This window comes from Schistocerca piceifrons, chromosome 4 (assembly GCF_021461385.2).
Source record: "Schistocerca piceifrons isolate TAMUIC-IGC-003096 chromosome 4, iqSchPice1.1, whole genome shotgun sequence".
Taxonomy (NCBI): domain Eukaryota; kingdom Metazoa; phylum Arthropoda; class Insecta; order Orthoptera; family Acrididae; genus Schistocerca; species Schistocerca piceifrons.
The window spans coordinates 139,481,824-139,499,108 of NC_060141.1; the positions used below are offsets into that span (position 1 = coordinate 139,481,824).

The following is a 17,285-nucleotide window of genomic DNA, read 5'->3' on the forward strand; positions in this document are numbered from 1 at the left end:
ATTTTTGTCTGTGCTGAATTCATATGAATCTATCTTATGTTTAATACAATATACAACTAATAAGTATTTTTATTACATAATTTCTTATGTGCTTGACAGACATATTCACTGATGTAATTTCATTTGTCACATTAACTTAAACATATATTCTTATACAGTTGCGCAGAAATATTCACATATGCTGTAATAACATTTGTCAAGCATGTGGTTCTTTATAACAGTTTTAAATTTATCCTCATTTTCCAGCTCTTTGATATGTTTTGGTAGTGCATTAAAAAGTTTGATGCCTTGATTACATACATGTTTCTGACTTCGGGTCCTTGTTACAGCTTGTATGTGGAGATCTTTACATTGCCGTGTATCGTAATAATGGTAGTCTGTATTGGTTTTCATTTTGTCCTGATTTCTTTTGATCACCAACAGACATTTCAGAATGTATAATGGTGGAATTGTTAAAATTTTCCATGCTTTAAAAAGGGGCCTACAATGTGTTTGGGGTGGGCTCTAGGTCATTATCCGAATAGCGCATTTTTGTAATTTGAAAATCTCATTTAGACGACAATTTGTTTTTTCTGAGAGTACTGTCTCATAGGATGCAATGGACTGAAAATAGCCAAAATATACTAATCTGGTACAGTCATTACTACAAACTCTTGAAATTATTCTAAGTACAAAACATGCTGAATTTAGTTTTAGTGCTAAGCTCACCACATGGTCCTTCCAGTTAATCTTCTCATCATTGTGCATACCCAGGAATTTTGCGCACTGTACTCTTTCAAGTTGTTTGGCCTCCATGGTGAGATTTAGGTCGTCATGATCTCTTATTTTTCCATATTGGCCATAATTAGTTTTTTTTTGCATTCAGTGTTAGCTTGTTAGCACTAAACCATTTTTGTATATCTTGTAGGACATGGTCCACAGTACTGTGCAATGACTGCTTCATATCACTAACTATTAAACTAGTATCTTCAGCAAATAACATGATTCTACCTTTCTCTCTGACACCTGAATACCTTTAATGTAAATGAGGAACAGCAAGGGGCCTAATACACTTCATTGGGGTACTCCTACTGTGACCTCCCTTGGATCTGATCTTAGTTTAATTTTTTGGTTAATATTTGGTGCTGTAATTTCAACCACCTGCATACTCTTTTCCAGATAAGACTCAAACCACTTTTTTACTGGTCCTCCTCACCAGGCAACACTGATTCCGGGATTTGTGTCATCCATCCTATTCACAGATAATGAAAGCTTTATGCGGAATGATGTCTTCAACTTTCATAACAGTCTTCTGTGGGATAGTCTGCAGAACCCTCATGATATGGTGATGGCGAATCATCAGCATCGGTACAGCCTGAATATGTGGGCAGGGATAATTGGCAACTGTATTTTGGGACCAGTCTTCCTTCCATGTTGCATTTCTTGTGGGTGACTTTGCCTCCCCTGCTGGAGGAAGTACCATTGATGATTCGAGAACTTATGTGACTGCCACATGATGATGCTACAGCCCACATTGCCGTTAACATCCAGACAAACCTCTATCGAGTCTTCCCTGGTCAATGGATTGGAGGAGGGGGTTCAATTGCATGGCCTGCTCATTCACTGGATCTCAACAAGTGCAATTTTTGGTTGTGGGGCTATCTCAAAAGTATCATGTATGCAGAGTCCTTTCTGGATGTAGAAACACTAGAGCAGCACATTCACGCTACCTTTGACACTGTTCGGATACAGCCTGGCTGATGGGAATGTATGAGACAGAACATGCTACAGTGCATATAAGCACGTGTTGTGGCACATGGAATCCATTTTCAACATATACTCTAACGGTGGCTGCATGGTACAGAGTGTATTAGACCGCAGTCTCTGTAACAATGTATGATTGAATAGATGGGCTCTAGCATGGGAACCATGCATTTCCGGACTGGTTCCATATCCTCTGTTCCATCAATCCCTAGAGTTTGAACATGGTGGAAAAAAATCAACCTGCGTACCATTTATTTTGCATTTCTATCATGAACTACATTTCACTCTTCTGATCCATATGGAAAGTATCTTTATTGAATGTCTGCTGCCTCATTGAAGCAATTAGAAGCATACTGTTAACTTAAACCTCAAGATAGTTTATTATAACATTTATAATTAAACAATTTGGCTTCTAGGAGACTGTTGCAAGATGTTCAGAACCTTAGGGTTACTAGATTATGTGTTTTTACTTATTACCTTGAAGGAAACGGCCTATTGACACACAGTCAACATGGGTTTAGAAAACATTGTTCCTGTGAAACACAACTAGCTCTTTATTCAGATGAAGTGCTGAGTGCTATTGACCAGGGATTTCAGATCAATTCTCTGTTCCTGAATTTCCGGAAGGCTTTTGACACTGTACCACACAAGCGGCTGGTAGTGAAATTGCGTGCTTATGGAATATCATCTCAGTTATGTGACTGGAGTTGCGATTTCCTGTCAGAGAGGTCACAGTTCATAGTAATTGACAGAAAGTCATCGAGTAAAACAGAAGTGATTTCAGGTGTTCCCCAAGGTAGTGTTATAGGCCCTTTGCTGTTCCTTATCTATGTAAATGATTTGGGAGACCTGCCGTCTTTGGTTGTTTGCAGATGATGCTGTTGTTTATTGACTAATAAAGTAATCAGAAGATCAAAACAAACTGCAAAACGATTTAGAAAAAATATCTGAATGGTGCGAAAAGTGGCAGTTGACTCTAAATAATGAAAAGTGTGAGGTCATCCACATGAGTGCTAAAAGGAACTTGTTAAACTTTGGTTACACGATAAATCAGTCTAATCTAAAAGCTGTAAATTCAACTAAATACCTAGGTATTACAATTATGAACAACTTAAATTGGAAAGAACACAAAGAAAATGTTGTGGGGAAGGCTAACCAAAGGCTGCGTTTTATTGGCAAGACACTTAGAAAATGTGACAGACCTACTAAGGAGACTGCCTACACTATGCTTGTCCGTCCTCTTTTAGAATACTGCTGCATGGTGTGGGATCCTTACTAGATAGGACTGATGGATTACATTGAAAATGTTCAAAGAAAGGCTGCATGTTTTGTATTATCGCGAAATATGGGAGAGAGTGTCATACAAGTGATACAGGATTTGGGCTGGAAATCATTAAAAGAAAGGCATTTTTCGTTGCGACATAATCTTCTCACGAAATTACAATCACCAACTTTCTCCTCCTAATGCAAAAATATTTTGTTGACACTGACCTACATAGGGAGGAATGATCACCACGATAAAATAAGGGAAATCAGAGCTTGTACAGAAAGATATAGGTGTTCATTCTTTCTGGGCACTATACAAGATTGGAATAATAGAGAATTGTGAAGGTGGTTCTATGAACCCTCTGCCAGGCACTTAAAGGGATTTGCAGAGTATCCATGTAGATGTAGATGTGGATTATATTCAATTAACTTTTTCCGTTGTTAATGGAGTGTGACATTGACAGTTCCTAAGCTACCTTTAGGCAGGATAATTATAGTAATATTTTGGTTAATGAACCATGATATCAACTTCTCTTTAATGACTATTAATGTTTGTGTCTATTTATTTTAACTGCTAACACCTATATCATTCTTTGCCGATTTCTCTGCCTGTGTTTCAAGTTTATAATAAACTGAATTTACCATGATAAATTGTTCTGGGGTCAACTATTTGACCACTAAACAGACACTTCCCCTAACCCACACAATGCGTTTTGCTTCAGGGAAACATCACTCATGGGAACCACTTATCTGCGACATTCCCACAACTAATACCAATATCTGACGACAGTGCGAAACTTTTTTCTGCACTTAGCCTCTAAAACACATACAATCAGAACTTAATGAGTTGGATTTAAATCAATTCTCAGAAAATATGTAACTTAGGCTGATCCCTTTTGACCATATTCCTTACAGCTAAACTTAACACAACCATTTATCATGCTTAAACTATACTCTGTCACTGTAGCTCCACCCCTAGGATGGAGATTGTACACATTCATCATCTACGGTATCATTAATGAGGGAATTTTCTCCTAGGCAAATTCATAAATTATTTCTGGCATATGCATTATTGTCTACCTTTTTTGAAGCCCCTATATTATATTATTTCTTTGTAGATGTGATCTAAGCTAACAACTGTTACAGTTGGAATTATGCGTCCACTTCCTGTATTTCAGTAACTGGCACTCCAGTTTTTTCTTACGTTTTCTGAAAACCTGGGACCATTTTACGTATTCTCTTTTTCTTTTAATTTGCAAATTTAAATATGCACCATTAACTTTTCTTAGTTGACACTTTTGTGGTCTACTACATTGGTTATAATACCCTGATTTGTATCTGTTCGTGTCTGATAGCATAAACTCCTTGCTTTTATGTCTTTTATGCTCTTTTTCGAATTTTGCACTGATGGAGTCCACTAATCTTGTGTTGTTTCGCTTACTAATTTTGCTATTTTATTTACATTTATCTTATTTGTTTCTTGCTTTGTTTGCAGTAATCAACATTTACATATATGTTCTGCATTACATAGACCTTTGTTCTCTCCAGTACCAGAGTCTTTAAGTAATACAGCCTTGGGGTGTCTGGTTTTAACAATCTCCATTGGGCCTTGGTTCCTCATGTAAAATTTTTTAGTCTATACCCATGGCCAGGTCCACAATATTAATCATATGTGGAATGTCAGCTTGAGTTCATATGAAAATTTCTTGGTGTGCATGTTCCCAGTGACTGGATGATATGCAGATTATTCAAGAAATTTCAAGGGTTTGGATCTGTTTCAAACAAACAAAGGCTAAGATAACCTAATGTTTTAACCAAACATAAACTAGATGAGATAGGGGAAGCCTTGGAGAGAAGTGTGGGAAAATCTCTGCGCTGTTTTGCATTTCAGACCGGTGTGTCGAGCATCTGCTCACAGAGCTGTGTACAAACTGAAATTGAAACCATACAAAGTAATGGTAGTCATGAGCTGAGGAACTCAGTTACTGTTGCTCAATGTTGTTATTGCAACTGGCTGTTACAGTCTGTGCAAGATAGGGAAGTTGATCCTGATTTTTTTTTTTTTGCTGCATTTGTAAATGTAAATTCTCAGAACAGTAGAAGTTGGAGCTCTGAAAATCCTCTTGAATTATATCAACAACCTCAGCTTGATGTGAAAACAGGAGTGTGGTGTGCAATTGGTGCAAGACGAATTATTGGACCAATCTTTTTCCATGAAACAATAGGTTCTGACAGGTATGTGAGCAATACACTGCATCCTTCTTTTTCGGAAACTAACACTTAATGAAAAGATGTATGGTTATTTTGTGCAGGACAGTGCAAGACCACACATCACCTATGGTCCTGTGACAGCAATACAAAGTGTTTTTGGTGATAGGATAGTTGACTGGCCTCCTCTTTCTCCAGATCTACATCTTTGGGGATTGTTAAAAGAAAGATGTATGCAACCAATCCTCACAAGCTCAAAGAGTTGGAAGATGTAGTTCGGCTAGTCATTTCCCAGATTTCAGCAGCCGAAATTCTTTGAGTATTTGCTAATGTGTTTAGGAGACGTCAGGCTGCTCTTACCACAGAGGGACATCGTTGTGAGCACATACTGTAAATAAAGGTTAGCTTAAGTTAATCAGATGCCAACATTGTTTATGCTTAACTCAGGGGAAGTATGCATGCAGCTGACTGCTGGCAGGTTAGTATCTGAGAACTGGGTGTGGTGGCGGCCGACAGATGCAGTGGCAATGGCTGGTGGCCATGCCATGCAACACATGGACCACTCCAGGGCATCTTTCATGAGACACCCTGTACTTCTTACAATAATAATAATTATAATTATTCATGTGTAATAAACATTTTCTTATATCAAAATTGTGATAGCCGTTATGTGTGTAGGCCTATAGAATTAGTTGTTTCCCTGAACGAATAGGAACACATATCCTCCACATATTGTATTTCACATTCTCTCTCCAGTACATCACATCTTGAAATGTGCACCAACAATCGCTCTGCAGCGTAGACCACTTCTGATTTCTCAAGGAGTGAATGACTTCCCTCAAGTAAGCGTCTGTTGTCTGTTCATTTATTATTGCTTTGGCAATTGCTTTTTTGCTTGTGTGTTTAACTTTGGAACTTAAAAAATAGATATGAAAATCTTTACCATTGGATGATTGGTCTCCAACCCCATCGGTAATTGCAAGAGGGCATTTTCCACTACATTTTTGTATGCTTCTACATAAACAACATCAAAATCAGATACTTTGAGGAAAAGGTCCCCCCTTTTTAACATTGTTGTAAGAGTTTGTTATTAACAGGTAAAGATGATGCATTGTGATCAGCATATATTATAGCTTTATGCTCTGCTAACAAGTATCGAAATCTGTTGAATCCCCAAGTGATAGCTAAAGCCTCTTTTTCTGTAATGGTGTACTTTATTTCATGTTTTCCCAACACCCGGCTGGCAAATGCTATGTTTCTGTGGTTACCATTGTTATTAAAATCCCCTTGAAAAATCTCACATACAGTGCCATAATCACAAGCATCAGATGATATTGTGAATACCTCATCCAGTCTAGGATAGTATAAAACGTTGGCATTCACTATAGTTCCCTTAAGTTTGTCGAAGGCTTTCTTTTCTCCATCATCCTGTTTCCTTCCAGTATTTTGCTTCAGTAAGTTCATTATATGCAATGGTACTATACTAAACCCTGGAATACATCTTATGTAGAAACAGACCATACCTAGAAAGGATTTGAGTTGCTTCCTAGATGTTGGATAGGGACATTTATAATGTCCTTGATTTTACTTGGATCTCCTTTGATATCATTACTACTCACAGTATGCCCTAAATACCTGACTTTGGGTGTCCCAAATGAGGATTTACTCAGTTTTATGGTTATACCCTATACCAAGAATGTGTCCAACACTTCCTCTAATACCTCTAAACATTCAAACCAGGTTTGCATATTAATTAGGACATCATCTATATACACAATTATCTTCTGTAAAAGATGTGGACCCAGACCCTGGTCTAAGGCTTGTGAACATCATTGCTCAGTTTTCTATTGGTTGCTCAGCCTGCCTACTTCCTAGAGAGGGAATATCAACTGTCGAATTAATAGTAGATAGCAAAAACTTTTTTCTAGCAATATCTAATAAGGCCTTGCCTTCTCAAGCCATTCAAGTCCCAACAGCATTGAAATATTTAGATGTAGGATAATTAAAAATTTATGATCACATGTCAAATTCGTACTGAAAAGGTTAACAAACCTTATTCTTTTACAGGTTTTCCTCTTCTGCCCATGATTCCTATAACATGTACCCCTTTTACTGAGTATGATGGGTACTTGTTCTGGCGCCTTACCGGAACAAAAAATTCCTTGTCCAACACAGATACATCATTACCTGAATCCAGGACTATTTCCACAGCTTGTCTCCCAACGTCCCCAGTTATTAAAGGTTTGGTAGCCTCACTTTCTGTATCCATTTCACTTTCTTCTAATAACTCTTCCCATAAGGCATGTTCCTGTCCTAAGATCTGAATTCCTAATCTTTTGGTCCAAGAACTATTTACTGTTGGTCCCTCCAGATGGCCCCTCCTGTGGGACCTTCATCATTTTCCACATGGTCAATTATTAAATTTCCCATGGACATTGTTATTTGGTTGAATTCTGACGATATTGCATTTAATTGTTAGAAACATTCTTGCTTTGATTTTAAGGATTATTGAACTTTGCCCTTTTTGTCTCATAATGTTGGACTAGTTACTACTTCTGGATTCCTTTTCCCATTTCTTTGGTTCTCCTGTAACCCATATTAATTCCTGTGGGACCATTCTTCTTCCTCCTCTTCTTCTAAACCATCTAATTGTTCTAGGTATGTTAAAATTTCGCTTATATTGCCTACATCCTTTCCAACCATCTTTCCTCATATGTGAATTGGCAGGTAATTAACCAGTACTCCCACAATTTGTATTTCGTCTAATGGTTTGTCTTACAATTTTACCTTATTTATATAACATTCAAAATACTTATAGTAATCTCCTCATTTACTTCCATAGGGACTGGTGTCTGTCAATGCTCAAAATAGCTTTTGTTGATTTCACTTCAAATAACCTACGGAACTCATGTCAACCAGTAAAATCTGTTCTGTTTAAAATTATTCATTCAGAGTCTTCACCTATCAAATAACCAATGGTGAATTGAATTTGTCTCTTATCATTCCACCAGGACAGGAAAGCCAATTCAAATGTTCCCAAAAAGACTCTAGGGTATACTCCTTACCTAGTTTGAGAGTTGGGAATTGGTTTGTCATACCATTACTATTCTCAGACCAGCATTCTTGTAGCCACTGTTGTGTTACATTTGTAGCTTCCTTATCACTATTTATCATTACTCAGTTCTGTTCACTATCTTTAGACCCACTCAAGCTTACACGTAAGGGACTACCAAGTGTGCTGTATTCTCGGGACTGAAGAGGGAATGCTTCAGAACTTTGTTTATTGGCCTCTAAGCCTCCATTGCCTATTCTGTCACTCCCTCTGCATGCTAATGATTGAATACCATTTTTAAATTCTTTTTGGACATACTCTAAATCTGGAATGAGATTTTCACTCTGCAGCGGAGTGTGCGCTGATATGAAACTTCCTGGCAGATTAAAACTGTGTGCCCGACCGAGACTCGAACTCGGGACCTTTGCCTTTCACGGGCACTTGCCCGTGAAAGGCAAAGGTCCCGAGTTCGAGTCTCGGTCGGGCACACAGTTTTAATCTGCCAGGAAGTTTCATATCAGCGCACACTCCGCTGCAGAGTGAAAATCTCATTCTGGAAACATCCCCCAGGCTGTGGCTAAGCCATGTCTCCGCAATATCCTTTCTTTCAGGAGTGCTAGTTCTGCAAGGTTCGCAGAAGAGCTTCTGTAAAGTTTGGAAGGTAGGAGACGAGGTACTGGCAGAAGTAAAGCTGTGAGTACCGGGCGTGAGTCGTGCTTCGGTAGCTCAGTTGGTAGAGCACTTGCCCGTGAAAGGCAAAGGTCCCGAGTTCGAGTCTCGGTCGGGCACACAGTTTTAATCTGCCAGGAAGTTTCATATCAGCGCACACTCCGCTGCAGAGTGAAAATCTCATTCTGGAAACATCCCCCAGGCTGTGGCTAAGCCATGTCTCCGCAATATCCTTTCTTTCAGGAGTGCTAGTTCTGCAAGGTTCGCAGAAGAGCTTCTGTAAAGTTTGGAAGGTAGGAGACGAGGTACTGGCAGAAGTAAAGCTGTGAGTACCGGGCGTGAGTCGTGCTTCGGTAGCTCAGTTGGTAGAGCACTTGCCCGTGAAAGGCAAAGGTCCCGATTCGAGTCTCGGTCGGGCACACAGTTTTAATCTGCCAGGAAGTTTCATATCAGCGCACACTCCGCTGCAGAGTGAAAATCTCATTCTGGAAACATCCCCCAGGCTGTGGCTAAGCCATGTCTCCGCAATATCCTTTCTTTCAGGAGTGCTAGTTCTGCAAGGTTCGCAGAAGAGCTTCTGTAAAGTTTGGAAGGTAGGAGACGAGGTACTGGCAGAAGTAAAGCTGTGAGTACCGGGCGTGAGTCGTGCTTCGGTAGCTCAGTTGGTAGAGCACTTGCCCGTGAAAGGCAAAGGTCCCGAGTTCGAGTCTCGGTCGGGCACACAGTTTTAATCTGCCAGGAAGTTTCATATCAGCGCACACTCCGCTGCAGAGTGAAAATCTCATTCTGGAAACATCCCCCAGGCTGTGGCTAAGCCATGTCTCCGCAATATCCTTTCTTTCAGGAGTGCTAGTTCTGCAAGGTTCGCAGAAGAGCTTCTGTAAAGTTTGGAAGGTAGGAGACGAGGTACTGGCAGAAGTAAAGCTGTGAGTACCGGGCGTGAGTCGTGCTTCGGTAGCTCAGTTGGTAGAGCACTTGCCCGTGAAAGGCAAAGGTCCCGAGTTCGAGTCTCGGTCGGGCACACAGTTTTAATCTGCCAGGAAGTTTCATATCAGCGCACACTCCGCTGCAGAGTGAAAATCTCATTCTGGAAACATCCCCCAGGCTGTGGCTAAGCCATGTCTCCGCAATATCCTTTCTTTCAGGAGTGCTAGTTCTGCAAGGTTCGCAGAAGAGCTTCTGTAAAGTTTGGAAGGTAGGAGACGAGGTACTGGCAGAAGTAAAGCTGTGAGTACCGGGCGTGAGTCGTGCTTCGGTAGCTCAGTTGGTAGAGCACTTGCCCGTGAAAGGCAAAGGTCCCGAGTTCGAGTCTCGGTCGGGCACACAGTTTTAATCTGCCAGGAAGTTTCATATCAGCGCACACTCCGCTGCAGAGTGAAAATCTCATTCTGGAAACATCCCCCAGGCTGTGGCTAAGCCATGTCTCCGCAATATCCTTTCTTTCAGGAGTGCTAGTTCTGCAAGGTTCGCAGAAGAGCTTCTGTAAAGTTTGGAAGGTAGGAGACGAGGTACTGGCAGAAGTAAAGCTGTGAGTACCGGGCGTGAGTCGTGCTTCGGTAGCTCAGTTGGTAGAGCACTTGCCCGTGAAAGGCAAAGGTCCCGAGTTCGAGTCTCGGTCGGGCACACAGTTTTAATCTGCCAGGAAGTTTCATACTCTAAATCTGTTCGGCCACTTTTCCGTTGAATTCTAATGTTTTCTACCTTACCATGTAACTGTTCCATTGTATTGTCTTCTTTCTTGAATTTTTCTCTTGCCTTTTCTCATTAAAGGCTTCATAATTACCGCAAGATACTATGATTTCCTCCCATAATGTTTTTACCCAAAGACAATATGATTTCCTCCTGTAATTTTTTCATCTGATCCAAAGTAAACTGTTGACCTTTATTAAAACTTTCCCATACTTCTTCACGGGGCTTAAATTTCAAATATTTAGTTCCTCAGACAATTCAGCTATCTCTTTTGTCACTTGCACTTTACTTCTCTGAGATCCTTGAATGAGTTTGTCCAACCTAGCGGAGTTCTCTTTTATGCTTTCTAAAAATTCTCCCTTAAAAATATCGATCTGGTTCTTAATGGCCTCCTTTTATTATCATGGCTCATTAATATGAGTTTCCAGTTTTTCACTGACATTAGTTACCTCATTATTAACTAGATCCATCTTTGGTCTTATTTCATTACTTCTAGTGGTTATCTGAGATTCATCTCTTTAAGATCTGTGTGTAAACAATTATTTACTTCTTGCAGACCATTATCTATTTTATCATTAGTTGCATCTATTTCATTATTAGTTGCATCTGAAAGGTCTTTCATTTCTTGCAAATAATTATTGATTTTATTGTTGGTTACATCTATTTTAATATTAATTTCTCTCTTATTGGCCTCTAACACCCCCTTAACCTTCTTCATTATACAGGAATAGTCTGACATTAATGACTTAGTTTCCATGGTAAATCATTATGTTAACTAAATCTTGTATGAGATTTAGACTTCACCAAATTAACTCTTAATAATAACGTAACAGTTAGCCATGCCAGTTAAGGTTTGAAAACTGTTATTGATTCAGTTTGCTCTCAGTAACCCTTAAAACAGTGTCACTCCAGTCACTCTCACCTTTTAAAGAACACTAAATAACATTTCAGCTATTAACCTGACTCACCGCATCTGTTTATTGTCTACACTGAGCTGAGTCACTGTGAAGGCATTGATCAGTACTGATCCTGGGCGGTGATGTGTGTCAGCTGCCTCACTGTACTGCGTTGGCTGTGAGTTGCTCTGTATTGGCTGAAAGTTGCTCTGCGGCCTGATGTGAGTAACTCTGTGTCGTCTGCAAGTTGCCACGCCATCTGCTCGTAGTGTGGGTGACTGCTCATTGTTGCCGGTTGCTCAGCTCACCTACTTTGAAACTCCACCTGTACAAATAAACCCTCTCTGCGCCCCCTGAAGGCTTCTATTTCTTTTCTTAAGCTTTTGTGAACTGCTTTTGCTTCATCTTCTTTCATGCTTCTTATTTCTTTCAGATGTCTTCTTTCTTCAGGATATATCTTCTCATTTTGTACATCTTGGTTTTCGTCAATGACTCTCTTTTATATCTTCACTAGTGCCCACAATTTCCCTCATGTCGACTATCGTTACTGAGATGTTATTATCTCAGGGTGGGTCATGTCACAATCTCTCTATAGGTATATTAGAATGAAAACAATCAATTTTTGACAAAAGAATTTTTAATTGGATAGATAAAAAATCTACTTACTAAGTGGCGGCAGAACACACACATAAAAGGAGTGTAGTGATTCATGAATTTCCACATAGATTCTGGAATCACTCGACCTTCTGCCACCTTGAACATGTGATGTTTTAAAGATAAGTGTGAGAGAGCCTATTTACTGCACAACACATGTCTGTGTGTGTGCAGGATTGACGTTTGTAATGGGAGGACCGGAGCTGCGTCAGACGAGCGGCACGGACTGGTGTTTGCCGGTTGCACCTTGGAAGCTGTATCAAAAGGACAAAGAATGTTCGTGTAATATTCCGTGGTTTGTGGTGCCATGATGATTGCTAAAGAGACAGATGAAGCATGGATTGAATAGAAACTTTTACTTACTTCATGTATGGGACTCGATAGAGACTAGACGGGTTCATAAATTATGGGAGGTGTTAAAACCTATGTTATGGTAACTGTGTTTTATCGAGGCTAGTGTTTGATGACTCAGTTGGCTTGCCAGATTTCAAATACTTATGTGAAAAATGGAAAAGTTGTTTTGTGTTGAATTGAAAATATACCATGATTGAACTGAAAGTATTCTACGAGTACCCAATTATTTCAAGAGTAGAAAATATCCTAATAAATTCCTATAACCAACAATAGTCTTTGGAGAAGAAGCTTTTGGGAGATTGACGTAGCTGATTAGCCAGAGAAGAGTCAGCTGATGAGAGTGAGGTGTGAATTGTGAATGCAATCCAGTTTCGCACCACTTCTCGTGTCATCAAATGTTAGAATGTGGCGACCGTGACAGGACTTGAAGAATATAGGAATTCTGAAATGAAATCGAGATAAGAAGATATTTTGACGTACCGTAGCAACTAGGCATAACAAGATAAAAGGACTGTTTTGAGTAATTGGATAGAATCCAAGAAACTAAATGGAAGAAAGTTGCAAATGTAACACAGTAGAAGATGTACTAAAGTAATAATGTCGAAAGAATGGAGAAGAGACCTCAACCTTCTAGACTAAGAAGAGTTATGGCGAGAATATTTCGACTAAGAAGATTTGGTGAGGAGAGTACACAGCACTCACACACATTGCAATCGACACCAATGCAGTAACCAGCAACCGACGCCAACGGCGCCAGCTGCTGATCACCGGTGCTGACTACAAGTCCGTTCGCAGATGCTGACGCTAAAACCAACATCTGATGCGGCCAGCACCAGTGCTGTTCACTGGCACTGATTACGCATACGCTCACCAACGTAGCTAGAACTCTACTCCGAATGAGCACAAAACAATAATTGTTAGAGTGTAAAGTTAAAGAAACTGTTGAATAATATACTGTTAGTATAGTTATCATACTCAGTGTAGAATTTTTTTAATGATTACTAGATATAAGGGTAAACAGAATATGAATAATACTCATAAAACTGGGGAAACTTCAGAACGAGCCACGGCTATGACAGTGAGTAAGGAGGTGCCAGACTGGTCTGAATTAATAAATTTGATCAAAGCCCGGAGGGCAGAGTCAGCAGCTGCAAATTCTCAAATTGCTACTTTAAGAAAAGAACTAAGTGATCAAAATGCTACTTTAAGAAAGGAACTAAGTGCTGCCTTAAGAGAGGAACTAAATGCACAGAGTGAAGCTTTAAATTCTAAATTCGATGCCTTAAATGATAGAGCTGAAAATTTGAAGTTAGATTTACAAAATGAATTAAGTAATTCCTTGACTATCCATGTAAACCAACTGTTCACTAACTTTAGTCAGACACAGAGTAACCAATTTCAGGACTTAGCTAAAAAGTTAGAATCTGATATTGAAGATAAATATAATTATGTAGAAGCAGAACTTGGTGAAAAATTAGGATCCTTTCAAAGTCTATGTATTGTTATGCTTGATGTGGTAATGCAAAGATTACTTGCTTTAAAGGAAAGTGTAGAAAAGCAGGACAAATTATTGCCAACAATCCAATCACAAATTGCAGGCATTAACACTTGAGTTGATAATGTGAAAATAACTTTTAAAGAGAAACTAGCAACATCAGACACAATAAATATAAGCAGTCTGGAGGAACAGGTAGAAGAGATGATAGACAGAAAAGATACTGCGAGAGTACCCTCCAACGATGTATCTCCAATCTTAGCTTCTGAACTTAGTAATACCACGAGAAATGTAGATGAACTGTGGAAAGAATTCAAACTTATGCAGGACAAGGTAGGTAATAGGGTGACTTCTCCTTTTATAGTATTAACTAGAGAAGTAATGACAGATTTACAATGTGGAGCAAATTCAGGGTTATCTAGGCAGTTCCCTAAGTTTAAGTCTGATGGGGGCGTACAGTCTACTCATTTTTTGATTAGGTTTAATCAAGCCTTGCCCAAGACTTGGGAAGATTCAAAAGATTGAATTTTCAGTGGGGTATCTTTTAGGAGAAGCCTCAGAGTGGGGTACAGTAAACATCAAAAATTTGTCTTCATGGGGAGATTTCCAGAAGAATTTTAAGAAGTATTGGTCAGCGAGTGCCCAGGAAAAACTAATATCTGATTTGTGGGACCCGAAGTATTATAACAGTACGTGGGGAACAATGAGAAGGTATTTTGATTGGCATTTGACACCATTCACCTTCAAATTTAGGTCCAGTAACTTCACAGGAATTTGTACCAAGCAGTAATAGAGTACAAAATGGTAACATAATACCCCGATTTGGCAACCAACCAGTTATTACTTGTAATGAGGAAAACGTAGTGCGATATGGATCCAGGGATGGGGTGCAGGTCATCGAAATACATTAGGAGGCCTGTTTTATAAAAGGTATGTTAATTTGATGCATAAAATGCCAACAAAAGAATGGTTGTTACTGGAAGAACCAAGCTTGACTAACAATAATGCACAATCAATAATAGTAGGAAAAGTGGAGAATTTTGAAATTAACGTATTTATAGTTTTTTGGCTGCCCGGGCGTGGCAAACATAATTTGGATTGGAGTAGGACGTGACCAGGTTGTGACTAAAATCTGGTGGCAGGAAAACGATTAGTGACAAATAAGTGCCAGCTAGTACAAAACAGTTACTTAGCTTTATTGACAGCGAAGAGTGTACCGTAGATACAGTTCCAATTAGTGTCCAAAGAATATTCCTGATTCGTGGCCTAAGTCATTATACAATACTGAATCACACAGCGAGCTAGCTAACCAGGCAACGAACGATGGTACTGACGACTGCAATGAGTTGTCTGCAAGACCCCCTGACTTGGGGCCAGCGCTCCTGTTATATTGTGTAACCAGAGGGCACTGTAGGCCCCAGCTCAGCAATGGCGCGATGTCCTCGGTTGGCGGCAATGCCATGCGCCGCTGGTGGTCGCGCCGAGAAACAGTGGCAAGCGATGTGCCGGCAGGGCACGCACGCTATTCAGTTGGGTCCATAGATACAACATATAGACTCTGGGAGTGTGGTGTCACTGATTTTTAGAGCATTCTTTAACACATTACAGGCTAAACAACACTTACCACTGTTGCCAGTAACTGGAGTGTACATAGTCCGTATAACTGGAATGAAAAGTAAAGTGGTCAAATACAAAACCCAAGCGAACTGCAATATTGGATATATCCTGTTTCGTCAGGCACTTTTAGTAGTAGAAAATATTAACAGGGATATCTTATTTGAGTTAGATTGGCTGTTAGAATATAAAGTCATTTTAAATTTTCAGGAAAATTTTCTATGTTTTGAAAAAGGAGACAGTAGATATTGGATACCGTTTTTGACAGACATCTACATTAGTAAACAAACAACAGAGAGTCGATGTCTAAGATTAACGGCTACAGCACAACTGGCACTGAAAATCGATAATGTAAGTCATGTATCACACTGAGCTGACATACAAAACAAAGTAAACAAATCTCCAATATTAACCAATGACCAGAAATTAGATTTATCCATAGTTCTATTGGAATATGAAATGGTATTTTCTGATCGTCCGGGTAGTATTAGTGACTAAATACGTAAATTTAAGATCAAAGATAATACTCCTTTTTTTTTGTAAGTCTTATCAATACTGGTAAGCTTGAAAGAAGCAGTTAAGGAGGAAATAGATAATATGATTGATAATAAGATAATAGAATGTAGTACAAGTGTCATGAATAGCAATTTAGTAGTAGTAAAAAAGGTTGCAGGAGGTGTGCGATTAGTACTAGACGCGCATACATTTAATAAGCATATAGAGATGGAATGAGACAGACATATTAACATCAATGAATTGTTGTCCAAATTTGAGAAAGCAAAGTTTTTTGGCACGATGGACCTGACTACAGGATATTGGCATATTAGGTTGCATCCTGATTCAAAGAAGCATACAGCGTTTCTGTTTGTTGGAAAATTGTATCATTTCGTTGTGTTACTGTTTGGACTAAATATCTCGGTATCCATGTTTAAACATGTGCTGGATGAGGCATTAGGGAGAGAATTATTGAAGGATTTAATAATATATGTGGATGATACCCTTATAATCTCCGCTACCTAGGAAGAACATTGTATAACCTTGAGCAAAACCCTGAAAAAATTTAAAGAAAATGGTATTACAGTGAAATTGTCTAAATCACACTTTGCGAGGCAAGAGCTTAAGTTTTTGGGGCATATTGTAGGAGTGTAGGAGATTAGACCAGATCCAGAATGCATAAAAGCTATCAAGGAGTGTCCACCCCCTAAAAACATAAGACAGTTGAAGGGATTTATTGGGATGGTCGGATATTATAGACAGTATATACGAAGTCAAGAACTGAACGACCCAAGAATTTTACATTTGTGAAGAAGAGAATACCTTGGGTTTGGGACCAAGAGGCAAGTGAGGCATTTGAAAATGTAAAAAGAGCACTAGTAGAAGCACCCGTATTGCATCATCTGAGTATGGGCGAATCATTTAAAATTGCAACCGACACATCTCATTATGGGATTGCAGCAGTACCATTCCAAGGAGAGTCGTGTATAGGTAATGTAAATCACAGATCTATAGCATTTGCTAGCTATAGTCTTAATAAACATGAATTAAACTACACAGCCACTGAAAAAAGAACTATTGGCAGTAGTATGGAGTATTCAAAAATTCCAAACACTTGTATGGAGGTCAGAAATACATGTATATACAGATC

At 39.2% G+C, this 17,285-nt stretch overlaps 5 non-coding genes across 5 annotated transcripts; all 5 read left to right on the plus strand.

Annotated features, from left to right (window-relative positions):
* Nucleotides 1–8,983: 8,983 nt before the first annotated feature.
* Trnas-uga lies at nt 8,984–9,058 on the plus strand. Its single transcript has one exon. It is a non-coding gene; the product is annotated as a tRNA-Ser (tRNA).
* Nucleotides 9,059–9,584: 526 nt separating this feature from the next.
* Nucleotides 9,585–9,659, plus strand: Trnas-uga. The gene has a single exon. It is a non-coding gene; the product is annotated as a tRNA-Ser (tRNA).
* A 226-nt stretch (nt 9,660–9,885) lies between these two features.
* Trnas-uga lies at nt 9,886–9,960 on the plus strand. Its single transcript has one exon. It is a non-coding gene; the product is annotated as a tRNA-Ser (tRNA).
* A 226-nt stretch (nt 9,961–10,186) lies between these two features.
* On the plus strand, nt 10,187–10,261 carry Trnas-uga. Its single transcript has one exon. It is a non-coding gene; the product is annotated as a tRNA-Ser (tRNA).
* Nucleotides 10,262–10,487: 226 nt separating this feature from the next.
* Trnas-uga lies at nt 10,488–10,562 on the plus strand. Its single transcript has one exon. It is a non-coding gene; the product is annotated as a tRNA-Ser (tRNA).
* The last annotated feature ends 6,723 nt before the right edge of the window (nt 10,563–17,285 follow it).